The sequence below is a fragment of the Palaemon carinicauda genome, chromosome 3 (assembly GCF_036898095.1).
Source record: "Palaemon carinicauda isolate YSFRI2023 chromosome 3, ASM3689809v2, whole genome shotgun sequence".
NCBI lineage: Eukaryota > Metazoa > Arthropoda > Malacostraca > Decapoda > Palaemonidae > Palaemon > Palaemon carinicauda.
The window spans coordinates 129266206-129281461 of NC_090727.1; the positions used below are offsets into that span (position 1 = coordinate 129266206).

Here is a 15256-nt window from a genome sequence, read left to right on the forward strand (position 1 = left end):
ATTGAAATGTCAAAATGTAACCTTTGCCTTCCTTTGTCCAGTGGTTACTTTGCAAGGCTTATTGCGAAGTCCAGTCATCAGGTGATCGTCTGTTTCAGAACAAGCTTCCCTCTATCCTAAGGATGTTTCATTAAAGGACAAGGGTTTGTATTCGTTTGGGAACAAATCACAAACTGTATGAATCCAAGATCCTATAAAGTTACACTTCCTGTTTCAACCACCTTGCAAGTCCTAGGATGAAGATCAGAATGATAGCTCAGTTGCCTGTTGGGTGGGTGGCGCTGCATCACCACCCAACAGTAACTACGGTCACTTCATTTAAAGTTTTTCACAGCTGTATTCAGCTTCGCTGAAAGCATACAGTACTCCCATTAAAGGACTCATGTTTTGTATAGTTAAGAAAAATATAATTACTTTTAAAATTTGAGAATAATGCTACATTACATCTTCATAAACACTTTAATATCATGGTTCTTTTTTTCTCAGTACAGATGGGTGACTCAAGCCTGTATGTCGACATACCTGGTCTACTAATCCCGTTAACTTTCATTTGTGCCCCTTTCAGTGTTGTTATCATAGCGACAGCTAAGCCGAGCTACCTAGGACCTTCTAAATTGCTTCATCTGCTTGCTGAGAGTTCAAGCCAGGACCCAAAGGCAACACCCATGAGAGAACAGTTTTGCCGATAGTGCTCAAGACAGCCATTGAGATCTTTTCACAGGCAGTTTTAGTGGCAGGTGGATTGCATCTTTGACCACAACATTTTTCATGGATGTGTGGGTGGAAGGACTGTGCCAGGTCAGAAAACACAATTTTTTATTATTATTATTATTATTTTTATTATTATTATTATGGAATCAGTAGAACTTCAAAAGTTCAAAGTTGGAGCAAATGTTTTTATGTTGACCAGGCTGACATGAGTCTTTTTATAGTTTATATATGACATATCTGTTTTTGACGTTGACAGTTTATATATAACATGTTTTGACGTTATTTTTTTTAGAATGATTTATTGTTAATATATTCTCATCATTTATTTATTTCCTTATTTCTCACGGGGCTATTTTTCAATATTAAACTTACCCGATAATCATGTAGCTGTCAACTCCGTTGCCCGACAGAATTCTATGGAGGGATACGCCAGCTATCACAATACTAGAAGGGGGTGTATTTACCAGCGCCACCTGTGGCCAGGTACTCAAGTACTTCTTGTTGACACCTCCTCAATTATTCCTCTGTCGTGCTTCCGGCAAGACATTCTGGGATACGCTTATGTTCTTGGAGTATTTTCACGACTTTGGTGAAGTATTTCTCTTTGATTTCGGCTGTCGCTTTACTGGAAAACTTCTATATTAGCTTAGTTAGCTTTTGGAATAATTTGATTAATTTTGGTGACGAGAGAGTATGAACTCTCGTTCACCTTTCAATGGCCGACCCTTCCCTTAGACGGAAGTGTTGGTGTCTAAGAGAGTATAGACTCTCTTTCTTAATTTTGCTTAACAAAAGTTATAGATTTATTTTATATCTCTCCGCCTCTTATAGGCCTCTTCGATTAACTTCCTTTTATTATAAACTCATTAAAATTAATTTTTATATTTGTTTATATTCGACCTTCCTAATAGTAGGCGGTCTTTTACCGAAGTTAATAAACTTTGAGCCCGTCATTTCGGTTTTACCTGTTAACATATTATGCTATTTCCGCCACAGAGTTTGAAAGATTTTCTTTGACAGTCTCGTACTGTTTTCAAAGCTGAACTAACGTTTTGTTTTGTCTCTGCAGTTGTTGACGTTCAGAACGTTCAACTTGCACTCTATCGTTACGATAGAGAAAGAATGTTCACGGTTTCACGTTGCAGTAAGAGTAACCGTGTCTAGCGTTTTGTTCATTCTTTCTTAACTTAATGGTTTTGATCCTAATAAAGGAACTTTTCAGTTTTTTTTTTTTTTTCCTTTAACAATAATATGTTTTAACGATATATATGATTGGGCTCTTCTCTCAGGTTCTAAGTCAAGAGAGAGAGAGAGAGAGAGAGAGAGATAGAGACGGAGGGAGAAAGAGGATAAACGTTTCATTCAAGCCTGCCAGGCGTACGAGTAACGTCGTTATCGTTTTTTTTTTTTTTTTTTTTTTGCTCTTCTCCCTAGTCTCTTTAGGGGAAGAAACTAAACGTTTCTAGAGTGATCTAGTGTTTAGTCTCTTTCCAACCACTGATTTATCTTTCATTAGATTTTTCTGTTACATTGTAATTCTGTTTTCGCAATTACTAACTTTGAGAAAGGATAGAATTGCGTATTTCAGGTACAAACCGCTTAAAGTTTCGAGTTCAGTGAAATAAGTGCAAACAGAAATCAAAGTGATAAGTGATTAGTGCGTGAGGGTACTTTAGTGCGCGCCAGTCGTCCTCCCAGTCCGGGACCTCTTGCAAGCTCCCAAGCCCAGGGGAGAAGCAATGTCGAAGGGCATAAGGGTTCAGCAGGCCTTGATCGGCGCACAGAAGTATTCTCGGTGGTTGTGGGCGTGTCTTACCGAGACCGTCACTCCCACCCGCAGACGATTGAGCCCTTATTTTGCTCGTCTGCAGAAGAGATTAGGGGAGAAAATAAGAGTAACGCTGGTCTCAGGTCTCAAGACTTCTTAAACGTTAAGTCCAGACCTATGCCAGACGTACGAAGTTAAAGTTCACAACCCGAATGCAGTCATTGGGTTAGCTCTGACTCTCCTCAGTCATCAGTTGATTACACTCCGACTAAGAGGAGTAAGGTTCTGCCACAACAGATCTCTGCTGTTAAGGCTTTACCTCAGCAGAACTTAGTGTCTGCCGACCCCAAGTTAACTCTACTGCAGTCCATACAGTCACAACTTTCGGTCTTGATGCGTGAGTGACGGGCTGAGAGTGTTGCACCGCCTGCACTCCCTCCACCTGTTCTCGCTGCACCTGTGCTCGCCCAGCCTGCACCTGCTCCGCCTGTGCTCGCCCAGCCTGCACCTGCTCCGCCTGGTCGCAGCACCATCTGCCAGGCGTACGATGTTGTGAACTCTACTACAGTCCATGCAAGCACAGCTTTCGGACTTGATGAGTGAGTGTCGGGCTGAGAGTGTTGCTCCTCCGCCTCCGCCTACACTCCCTCCTCCTACACTCGCTCCGCCTGATCACAGTACCATCTGCCAGGCGTACGATGTTGTGGACTCTACTACAGTCCATGCAAGCACAGCTTTCGGACTTGATGAGTGAGTGTCGGGCTGAGAGTGTTGCTCCTCCGCCTCCGCCTACACTCCCTCCTCCTACACTCGCTCCGCCTGATCACAGTACCATCTGCCAGGCGTATGATGTTGTGGACTCTACTACAGTCCATGCAAACACAGCTTTCGGACTTGATGCGTGAGTGTCGGGCTGAGAGTGTTGCACCTCCTGCACTCCCTCCACCTGTTCTCGCTGCACCTGTGCTCGCCCAGCCTGCACCTGCTCCGCCTGGTCGCAGCACCATCTGCCAGGCGTACGATGTTGAACCACTTTCGGAGTTTGCTGTTCACAGTGTTGTTCAGCCTCAGCCTTCTTTAAGGCAACCCTTGCTTTGGGATCAGGAGAGTTACACTCTTCCTCCTCCTCCCCTTGCTACTCCACCAGTGGTGCAACTCTCGGTTGGGGTACAACAACCTCTCCCCTCCGTGAGTCTGTCTGCTCAACCAGCGCTGCACCGAGTTCAACCCTCATCTAGGCAAGCTCATCTACACCATGCACTTGCGCCTCAGGAGCCTCAGCTTGCTAGAACTTTACCTTGTTCTGCGCAGCCTCAACCTTCTCATGCTCCACTCATCTCTCAGGAACAGGAACGGACTACTCCGCCTCCGTCCTCCGCTCAGCTGGTGCAATCCTTGGGTGCAACTCTTGCTAGGAGTCAACCTCCTTCACCCTTGCACCTGCCTTCTGCTCCGTCTGTTGTTCAGCCTATGCAGTCTGAACCTCAGGTTTTCCATCAAGTTGAGGAAACCTCTGTTGTTGTTCCAGCTCGTTCTGACTCTGCTGTTCAGCATACCATGGTTTAAACCCCATGCAAGCATGCATAAAGCACTCTAGCACTGGTCATGGAATTTCTGAGAAATGTTAAACGCCATGCACACGCTCTGCTTTCCTTTCAGCAGGCTCTGCTTACAGCAGGCTCTACTTACTACATGCTCAGCATTCAGCATGCTCTGCATTCAGCATGCTCTGCATACAACATGCTCTGCATACAGCATGCTCTGCATTCAGCATGCTCTGCATACAACATGCTCTACATACAGCATGCTCTGCATACAGCTTACTCTGCATACATCATGCTCTGCATACCTTACCGCATGCTTCTCAACACATCTTGAGTTGTTGCCAACTCACTAGACTGTCAAGCAGTTTCTTAACGTTGCCTTCTAGTCTGCTGCTTTGCATCAGTGAACCCTCACTCAGAGAACTTAGCTTTTCTAGGATAAGGTCCCTGTAGATGAGAAAGTTCTTTTCTCCCTCCTTCTGATATTCCCTTGAGGACTCTGTCATTTGGAGGGAGCCTTTAGCTGCATAACCTCTTATGGACTTTTATTTAAGCGTAACATGCTTACAGGGAAGGTAATGGTTACACTTCAGCCGCTAATCCCGTCTGTTACCACACCTGCTCCCATAGACCTTGAGCTGTGTTGCATGACATGCAGTCCAAGCTTAGTCCTTGTTAGAGGTTTTTTTTTGTTTACGGAGTCAATGTGTCACGGGGAAGACGTTCAACAACCAACAGAAGGGACTTGTTGTGACGCAGTGGGCAACCTCAGCAACCCGTTAAGGAGTTGTCTGTACGACCCAGACAGTCTAGACAGATTCGGGTTGTCACTGTACTTCCTCGCTTGCCCATGATTGACAGTTTACAGACTGTGCAGCAGTATCATGATCTTGTGTCCGGCTCCGTCAGACGACTGGCTTTTAAGAGCTCCCTCAAGTCGTCGCTGTCTGGAGATTTTCAAATGGGCTATGGATCTGACCAAGGAACTGGGCCTCCTGGTCAATTTTGAGGAGTCTCAGCTCGTTCCATCCCAGACCATTGTCTCCTTGGGTATGGATCTTCAGAGTCGAGCTTTTCGGACTTGTCCGTCGGCCCCAAGGATCTTCCAAGCCCTAGAATGCATCCAGAGCATGCTGAGAAGGAACCGATGCTTAGTCAGGCAGTGGATGAGTCTAACAGGGACACTTTCATCGCTGGCCCTGTTCATCGAGTTAGGGAGACTCCACCTCCGCCCCCTTCAGTATCATCTGGCTGCTCACTGGATAAAGGACATGACGCTAGAGACGGGCTCAGTTCCTGTTTCCGAAGAGATGAGGTCTACTCTAACGTGGTGGAAGAACAGCATTCTTCTCAAGGAAGGTCTACCATTGGCTGTTCAGTCCTCCGACCACCGTCTCTTCTCGGACGCATCGGACACGGGCTGGGGTGCGACACTGGACGGACAGGAATGCTCGGGAACATGGAATCAGGAGCAAAGGACACTTCACATCTATTGCAGGAGTTGTTGGCAGTTCATTTGGCCTTGATAAACTTCAAGTCCCTCCAGCTTAACAAGGTGGTGGAGGTGAACTCCGACTACACCACAGCCTTGGCTTACATCTCCAAGCAGGGAGGGACTCATTCGAGGAAGTTGTTCGAGATCGCAAGGGACCTCCTCATTTGGTCAAAAGATCGAAAGCTCACGCTGGTAACGAGGCTCATTCAGGGCGATATGAATGTCATGGCAGATCGCCTCAGCCGGAAGGGTCAGGTCTTCCCCACAGAGTGGACCCTTCACAAGAATGTTTGCAGCAGACTTTGGGCCCTGTGGGGTCAGCCAACCATAGATCTATTCGCTACCTCGATGACCAAGAGGCTCCTCTTGTTTTGTTCTCCGATTCCAGACCCAGCAGCAGTTCGCGTGGATGCCTTTCTGCTGGATTGGTCCCATCTCAACCTGTATGCATTCCCGCCGTTCAAGATTGTCAACAGGGTACTTCAGAAGTTCGCCTCTCACAAAGGGACACGGCTGACATTGGTTGCTCCCCTCTGGCCCGCGAGAGAATGGTTCACTGAGGTACTGCAATGGCTGGTCGACGTTCCCAGGACTCTTCCTCCTAGAGTGGACCTTCTGCGTCAACCTCACGTAAAGAAGGTACACCCAACCTCCACGCTCTTCGTCTGGCTGCCTTCAGACTATCGAAAGACTCTCAAGAGCTAGAGGCTTTTCGAAGGAGGCAGCCAGAGCGATTGCCAGAGCAAGGACGACATCCACTCTCAGAGTCTATCAGTCTTTATGGGAAGTCTTCCGAAGCTGGTGCAAGGCCAATGCAGTTTTCCTCAACCAGTACCAATGTAACCCAGATTGCTGACTTCCTGTTACATCTAAGGAACGTAAGCTCCCTATCAGCTCCTACGATCAAGGGTTACAGAAGTTTGTTGGCAGCGGTTTTCCGCCACAGAGGCTTGGATCTTTCCTCCAACAAAGATCTACAGGACCTCCTTAGGTCTTTTGAGACCTCAAAGGAACGTCGGTTGTCCACTCCAGGTTGGAATCTAGACGTGGTCCTAAGGTTCCTAATGTCATCAGGATTTGAACCGCTCCAATCAGCCTCTTTTAAGGACCTCACATTAAAAAACTCTTTTCCTCGTGTGCTTAGCAACAGGTAAAAGAGTAAGTGAGATCCACGCCTTCAGCAGGAACATAGGTTTCACATCTGAAACGGCTACATGTTCCTTACAGCTCTGTTTTTTGGCTAAAAACAAGCTTCCTTCCCGTCCTTGGCCTAAGTCGTTCGAGATCCCAAGCCTGTCCAACATGGTGGGGAACGAACTGGAGAGAGTACTTTGCCCAGTTACAGCTCTTAAGTACTATCTAAAGGTCAAAACCATTACGAGGACAATCAGAAGCCTTATGGTGTGCTATCAATAAGCCTTCTCTACCAATGTCTAAGAACTCAGTTTCTTACTACATCAGGCTTCTGATTAGAGAAGCAAATTCTCATCTGAAGGAAGAAGACCTTGCTTTGCTGAAGGTAAGGACACATGAAGTGAGAGCTGTGGCTACTTCAGTGGCCTTCAAACAGAACCGTTCTCTGCAGTGTTATGGATGCAACCTATTGGAGAAACAAGTCAGTGTTCGCATCATTCTATCTCAAAGATGTCCAGTCTCTTTACGAGTACTGCTACACCCTGGGTCTGTTCGTAGCAACGAATGCAGTAGTAGGCGAGGGCTCAGCCACTACATTCCCATAATCCCATAACTTTTTAACCTTTCTCTTGAATACTTTTTATGGGTTGTATGGTCGGCTAAGAAGCCTTCCACATCCTTGTTGATTTGGCGGGTGGTCAATTCTTTCTTGAGAAGCGCCAAGGTTAAAGGTTGTGATGAGGTCCTTTAGTATGGGTTGCAGCCCTGTATACTTTAGCACCTTTGAGTTGATTCAGCCTCCCAAGAGGAACGCTGCGCTCAGTAAGGAAGACGATCTTATTAAAGGCAGAGTAACGGTTCAAGTCGACTTCCTTACCAGGTACTTATTATTTCATTGTTATTGTGGATAACTGATTATATGAAATATGGGATACTTAGCTATCCTTTAATCTTGTACACTGGTTTTCACCCACCCCCCTGGGTGTGAATCAGCTACATGATTATCGGGTAAGTTTAATATTGAAAAATGTTATTTTTATTAATAAAATAAATTTTTGAATATACTTACCCGATAATCATGATTTAATCGACCCTCCCTTCCTCCCCATTGAGAACCAGTGGACCGAGGAATAATTGAGGAGGTGTCAACAAGAAGTACTTGAGTACCTGGCCACAGGTGGCGCTGGTAAATACACCCCCTTCTAGTATTGTGATAGCTGGCGTATCCCTCCATAGAATTCTGTCGGGCAACGGAGTTGACAGCTACATGATTATCGGGTAAGTATATTCAAAAATTTATTTTATTAATAAAAATAACATTTTTCCCTATTGGAGCCCTTGGGCGTATAGCATCTTGCTTTTCCAACTAGGGTTGTAGCTTGGCTAGTAATAATAATAATACTAGCTAAGCTACAAAAGTTAGAAAAGCAGGATGTTATAAGCCCAAGGTCAAATATATTGGTAGTGATTGAAGATTCTCTTCAAGACCTTAAGGTTTTGTGGTAATTCCAAACTCTACAAAGAATGGAATAAAGTTCCTAAATATTGCAAGGCCTTTATAGGGGCTTGCCCGTAGGTATATGAAGGCTTTATAGAACTTTAAGGGTTTCACAAAGTTTTTTTTATCTAATAGACCTCATTCAAAGGTGGGTGACATCAACTAGAGGAAGGTTTTACCTCTCCAAAACTACTAGGAATGCTAAATATAATGCTCGAAAGACCCTCTCGTCCTTAGTTACAGCCACATCCTGCCTTAGAGTTGAGGTTGCCCCTGGTGAGTTGCAGAATGTTTGCTTATCCGTGGTCAACCTGTTGTGTAAGCCTTTCTTTGAGGCTTATAAGAATTTTGTCAGGTTGACAGAAATCTGTTTTTGGCTCCCTACATCACACAAAAAGTGGAAGTAGACTCTTTGCTGTATAGTATGCTTCTTTGTAAAGATTTGCTACCACAACCATGTTGGGCAGGGCTAAACACCAGGCTATGAAAAGTCACACTTCTTTATCTGAAAATGAAAAGAAAAATATTACATCATACTAAGAAGTATTTTCACTTATCCAAGGGTCAACAGTATCACCAACATCAGCAGTACTTTCAATCTCCTCCAAAGAGACAGTTTGTCCCAGCCTTCTTAGTCTGCTTTGGTGCTCCTCATGGTGGCAATTTTATTGCTATTTCTGCAGTTGTTGGGAGTACAGGTTATTTCTCGGTTTGATGATAGGCTGGTTTAGGCAGATGAGAGAATTGCTTCTCAAGTAAACCATATCCTGCACTGTAAGTCCTTTCCAGTGACTGATTTCCCGATCAACTTTATGAAATCAATACTAGTTCTGGTGGAGGTCTTCATTGAAATGTCAAAATCTACTTGTCTTCCTCTGTCCTGTGGTTACTTTGCAAACCTACTTGCGAAGTCCAGTCATCAGGTGATTGCTGTTTCAGAACAAGCTTCCCTCCATCCTAAGGACGTCTCATTAAAGGACAAGGGTTTGTATTCGTGTGAGAACAAATCACAAACTGTATGAATCCAAGATCCTGTAAAGTTACACATCCTGTTTCAACCACCTTGCAAGTCCTGGGATGAAGATCAGAATGATAGCTCAGTTGCCTATTGGGTAGGTGGGGCTGCCCCGCCACCCTACAATAACTACTGTCACCTCATTTAAAGTTTTTCACAGCTGTATTCAGCTTTGAAGAAAGCATACAGTACTCCCATTAAAGGACTCATGTTTTGTAAAGTTAGGAAAAATACAGATTACTTTTAAAATTTGAGAATAATGCTACATTACATCTTCATGAATACTTTCATATCATGGTTCTTTTTTCTCATTACAGATGGATGACTCGAAGCCTGTATGTTGACATCCCTGGTCTACTAATCCTGTTAACCTTCATTTGTGCCCCTTTCAGTGTCGCTATCATAGCGACAGCTGAAACGAGCTACCTGGTATCTTCTAAATTGCTTCATTTGATTGCAGAGAGTTCAAGCCAGGACCCAAAGGCAACACCCATGAGAGAACAATTTTGCCGATACTGCTCAAGACAGCCATTGAGTCCTTTTCACTGGCAGTTTTAGTGGCAGGTGGATTTCATCTTGACCACAACATTTTTCATGGATGTTAGGGTGGAAGGACTCTGCCAGGTCAGAAAACTTCTTCTTTTATTATTATTATTTTTATTATTATTTTTATTATTATTATTTTTATTATTATTATTGTTATTATTATTATTATTATGGAATTGGTAGAACTTCAAAAGTTCGAAGTTGGAGCAAATGTTTTTATGTTGACCAGGCTGACATGAGTCTTTTTATAGTTTATATATGACATCTGTTTTTGATGTTCATAGTTTATATAGAACGTATGTTTTTTTTTTTTAAATGATTTATTGTTAATTTATTCTCATCATTTATTTATTTCCTTATTTCCTTTCCTCACTGGGCTATTTTTCCCTATTGGAGCCCTTGGGCTTATAGCACCTTGCTTTTCCAACTACGGTTGTAGCTTGGCTAGTAATAATAATAATAACAGCTAAGCTACAAAAGTTAGAAAAACAGGATGTTATAAGCCTAAGGTCAATTATATTGGTAGCGATTGAAGATTCTCTTCAAGACCTAAGGTTTTATGGTAATTCCGAACTCTACCAAGAATGGAATAAAGTTCCTAAAGATTGCAACTTACCCTTAGGTATATGAAGGCTTCATAGAACTTGAAGGGTTTCGCAAATTTTTTTTATCTAATAGATCTCATTCAAAGGTGGGTGACATCAACTAGAGGAAGGTTTTACCTCTCCAAAACTACTAGGAATGCTAAATATAATGCTCGACAGACCCTCTTTTTTTCTTAGTTACAGCCTCATCCTGCCTTAGAGTTGAGGTTGCCCCTGGTGAGTTGCAGAATGAGTGCCTATCTTTGGTCAACTTGTTGCATAAGCCTATCCTTTAGGCTTATAAGAATTTTGTCAGGTTGACAGAAATCTGGTTTTGGCTCCCTACATCACACATAAAGTGGAAGTAGACTCTTTACTGTATAGTATGCTTCTTTGTAAAGATTTGCTACCACAACCATGTTGGGCAAGGTTAAACACAAGGCTATGAAAAGTCACACTTCTTTATCTGAAAATGAAAAGAAAAAAATTACAACATACAAAGAAGTATTTTCACTCATCCAAGGGGCAACAGTAGCACCAACATCAGCAGTAATTTCAATCTCCTCCAAAGAGACAGTTTGTCCCAGCCTTCTTAGTCTGCTTTGGTGCTCCTCATGGTGGCAATTTTAGTGCTATTTCTGCAGTTGTAGGGAGTACAGGTTATTTGAGAGGCTGGTTTAGGCAGAGATGAGAGAATTGCTTCTCAAGTAAACATTATCCTGTACTGTAAGTCCTTCAAGCTTTCCAGTGATTGGTTTCCCGATCAACTTTTTTAAATCATTACTAGTTCTGGTGGAGGTCTACATTGAAATGTCAAAATCTAACCTTTGCCTTCCTCTGTCCAGTGGTTACTTGGCAAACCTACTTGCGAAGTCCAGACATCGGATGATTATCTGTTTCAGGGCAAGCAGACAAATAAGCCCTATTCTACTGAAACTGTAGATTTTCTTATGACCTCCCATATGGAAGATCAGTTCTTTCTACACCCCAAGATCCATGATGTGAGGAAGTAAATGTATTTTCCATAAATTTCTTTGCAAATATGCAGTTTGAAGACACTGAGCTTTATGGGTTGGTAAGGGTATCTGGTGTTTTAACAGCCTTGCATTATTCTTGGCTCGTGAGTGTTGCAGGATCTAGTTTTACCCTCTTGAGGCAAGTTCTAGCAGTTTGTTCATTTTATTATTATAGAAGTAACATGATACTTATGGTTCATGAATTTACCCTAAGTGTAGGTTTCTCTCTTTTGAAGAAAATAAGTAAATACTGACAAGGCACATTTATTCGTACACTTGGAATATGCTAGAAATAAAGTAAGATAAATTAGACCTGGTCTTGTTATTACTAGACAGCTTAGCTGAAGGTTGACAGGGGTATATAATGACTACAGCCAGATAGATCTTCTTGACTGAAGTGTCAGGCTAAATTTACCCATTAAAAGATAGGGTAAATGCATGTGGCACTTGATTAAACATTTAACTGGAATGGGGAATTTGAATCGTATGGCCCTGGTTATGGGGGTGGCGGCATTCTATGCCGCCATAAAAAAGTAGTATTGGGGAATAGAGGTTCAATTCCCATTGTGTTTTTTCTTAATCCCTTAATTCATTCATTAGATTTTTTATTTTCTATGATAGTGCTCAGCCTCATGAGCTTTGTGAACCAAAGTCTATACATTCATATGTTTCAAGAGGCAATAACAGAACAACTTTGGCAAACCTAACAGGTGTAAATAAAGATTTGTTGTCAATTGATACTTTTAAATCTAGATCACATCTTTGAATTTCTCCTTTGTACTCTTGACACATCATTGTTCAATATTCTCAATCTCTTTAGTTTGATCATGACCAGTGTCCAAAATTTCTCTCTTTAATTCAGCTATTAACTGTTTTGATATCAAACACAAAAGCCTTACTGACAATTGTGTTGATCAAATCAAACTGTTGACATCATTGTGTGGTCTTCCGGATCACAAATGACTGCCAACATGAACAGACTAAATAAGTTGCTTAATATTAAATTTAGTTCAACTTGGAAGAAAAGTCATAAGAAATATTTAATTTTTCATGCAGTTTGAGAAGGGTGGCCCAGTATCAAATATTGATTGTGCAGATGGCCTCAGAAAGTTATGTTTTCATCATCTTCACATTGATCTCACTTCTACAAATCTCCAGTTTCCTGGCTATTATCCCTCCATTAATTATCCTGCCAATATTCTTTTCAGTTTTTTTTCAAATTGACAATTTTTAGATTGATTTTGATGTCATAAAAACCTATTGCATATTATTTTCATACGCAATTGCAGTCTACAGTATATGACGTTTATGACATTTTAACGCAATGTAAAGATTGTTTATCTGACTTTTTTTTTCAGGTACTCTGTAGTAACGCATTTTGAGAGGTACACCCTGCTTAATGGTTGCAAGACAATAACCGGATCAGATGTGCCTCACATCATTAAAGGCTTACATAAGTAAGTAGAAGTTTTCTTTTGTTAGCTCATCCAGTGGCTGCTTGTCACGTTCATGGAAGAGTAGCGTAAATGAGTTTAGGAAGCTTGGCATTTATTGTACATTATTTAATATAAGTTTTCAATTGCTAATGTATTTTAAAGTTTGTACTATAATAGGCACTGTATAGAGGTGAAAAAAAATTGAGTAATATAGTTGATGGTACTGTTAATATCTAATACAGTATAGATGATGGTACTGGTAATATATGTCCCTTTGGAAAAAAAAATATTGCTGTTAAGAAGTACAATCTCTGTTGGTTGCAGTAGTCAACGCAGTTCCTTTTCTTATCCACATTTAGGGTTGCGGTAGTCAACGCAGTTCCTTTTCTTATCCACATTTAGGGTTGCGGTAGTCAACGCAGTTCCTTTTCTTATCCACATTTAGGGTTGCGGTAGTCAACGCAGTTCCTTTTCTTATCCACATTTAGGGTTGCGGTAGTCAACGCAGTTCCTTTTCTTATCCACATTTAGGGTTGCGGTAGTCAACGCAGTTCCTTTTCTTATCCACATTTAGGGTTGCGGTAGTCAACGCAGTTCCTTTTCTTATTATCTACATTTAAGTTTATATTTGTGATTGAAATTATTGTAATGCAGTTCTGTATAAGTTTTCATCTTAGAACAGGTTTTCCATACAAACCCATCAATTATAGTCCGTGATTTCCTCAAGACTTTCATTAAGTCTTTCATTCTCGAAAGGTGGAGCAGATCGCTTTCTCGGGCCGGCCCCTGTTCCCCTAGCCATCTATTCAGCAACCACCTCGTGTTTCTGAGGCGGTTTTTGCAATGCAATTATGTGTGGCAAAAATTGGATTTTATTAGGTTTATAAATTTGGACTCTATTGCCATTTTGAAGCCTTAGAGGCTTGACAGCAAAATGGAAGAAAGGAAGTGGTATAAGAGGCGAAGTAGAGGTATTAAAAGTGCAGCTAGTGTGCAAAGTCCTTCGTCATGCCTACAGTATACCATGTGTGGTGCACTAACTTCACTAATCCCTTCCCCTTTGGGTTTAGTGTAGTTTGGCTCTAAACATAATTGATGTTTGTAGGAAAAACCATTTTGTTTGTACATCTGATGGGCACTACTGTATACCAAGTCACCATTTCGTTGGAAGACACTTCTGTAAATATCGCAGTTTTATATTTTTGTAGTGGGAACTTTTCTATTGGGAGCTCGTAAGGGTTTTCTTAAGAATTGATGGACTCAATGTTACCATGCCTTTAGTAGCCTCAAAATTTAGTGCTCAAGACAACAAGAGTAATAAAAGAGTTTTAAAGGAAGTCTGTATGGCAGTATTAAAGAAAAAAAAGTTGGGTGAAAACTTCTAGCTCCTTCCTCATCTGTGAGGGCTTAGCATGGGTTTTCCAGAATGACCTACAGGTTTTTCCCAATCTGTTTGTTTCCTCTGATGCTTTGGCAAGAGGTCGATTGAAGGTCTGATGCTAAGGTAATGCGGAGAACACAATACTGACCCACTTATATATATTTGTCTTGTATGCCTCTTGAATTCTAGTTAAGGTAATGGTAATGAAAGACTGCTAGTCCGTTGAGTCTGTTATTAAACTATTACTATATCAGGCAACCCAGTCGAAACTCGGTGAAGTAATCTTTCACTTCACATATTCAGAACAAATAAACAAAGGGCTGGAAGCCCAGATATGCGTAAATGCTACTGAAGCTTTCTGTCCATTTTGTGAGGAGATGCAAAGGGTGAACTGTAACAAAGGAGAATGTTAGATTTTCCCAAGGTGAAAGGATAATCACCGGGTTTGGTTGTTTTAAGAACGAAAATTTTTATTCCATGTTACTATAGAATGTTATGGCCATATTGCACTGCAGTAATTAAAATTTACTTCTTGATCAGTATCATGCAATTTAGTTTATTTACTCAATTCAATGATGAAATCACAGGATATAATAGGCCAGAATTGCAATACCTTGATCCTGTCTTCAGTAAAAAAAAAAATCATTTTTTTTGTTGCTTTGTGTTGTAAATTTATATATCTATATAGGATGCTTAACAGAATATTCTAATTTAAATTTAAAACATTTGTGAAGTGACCATTAGTTATGTGTATTTACACAATAATTGTACCAGGACAAATTATACTGCAGAGAGTTAGACAGTATACATTGTGAAAATCTTTATTTTTATACTTTGGGATATATGTAAGATTCCATTTAAGAAAAAAATGATCAATGGTATTGGGGTTCTTAAAGTATTAAATTTGACTATCAAATGTGTTTTCTTCCATGACACTAATATGTATTGCTTTATTTTTCAGGAAGAAAGTAAAGTGTCGAGCAGTTCAATGTTCATCTCGGGGGAAAAACCAAAATTCAAAGTGCAGTTTCTGTGTATAAACTTGAATTACTGTTTACTTCTACAGACTATACCTTGGACATGATTGGCGAGTTGGTTTTCAGTCTTATATAGTTGAATTTTCAAATA

The 15256-nt window shown here is 41.3% G+C and overlaps 1 long non-coding RNA gene across 1 annotated transcript; it reads left to right on the forward strand.

Annotated features, from left to right (window-relative positions):
• Nucleotides 1–518: 518 nt before the first annotated feature.
• LOC137637878 (uncharacterized) lies at nucleotides 519–12791 on the forward strand. The gene is made up of 3 exons (XR_011043818.1): nucleotides 519–798; nucleotides 9483–9789; nucleotides 12670–12791. It is a non-coding gene; the product is annotated as an uncharacterized lncRNA (long non-coding RNA).
• Nucleotides 12792–15256: the final 2465 nt, after the last annotated feature.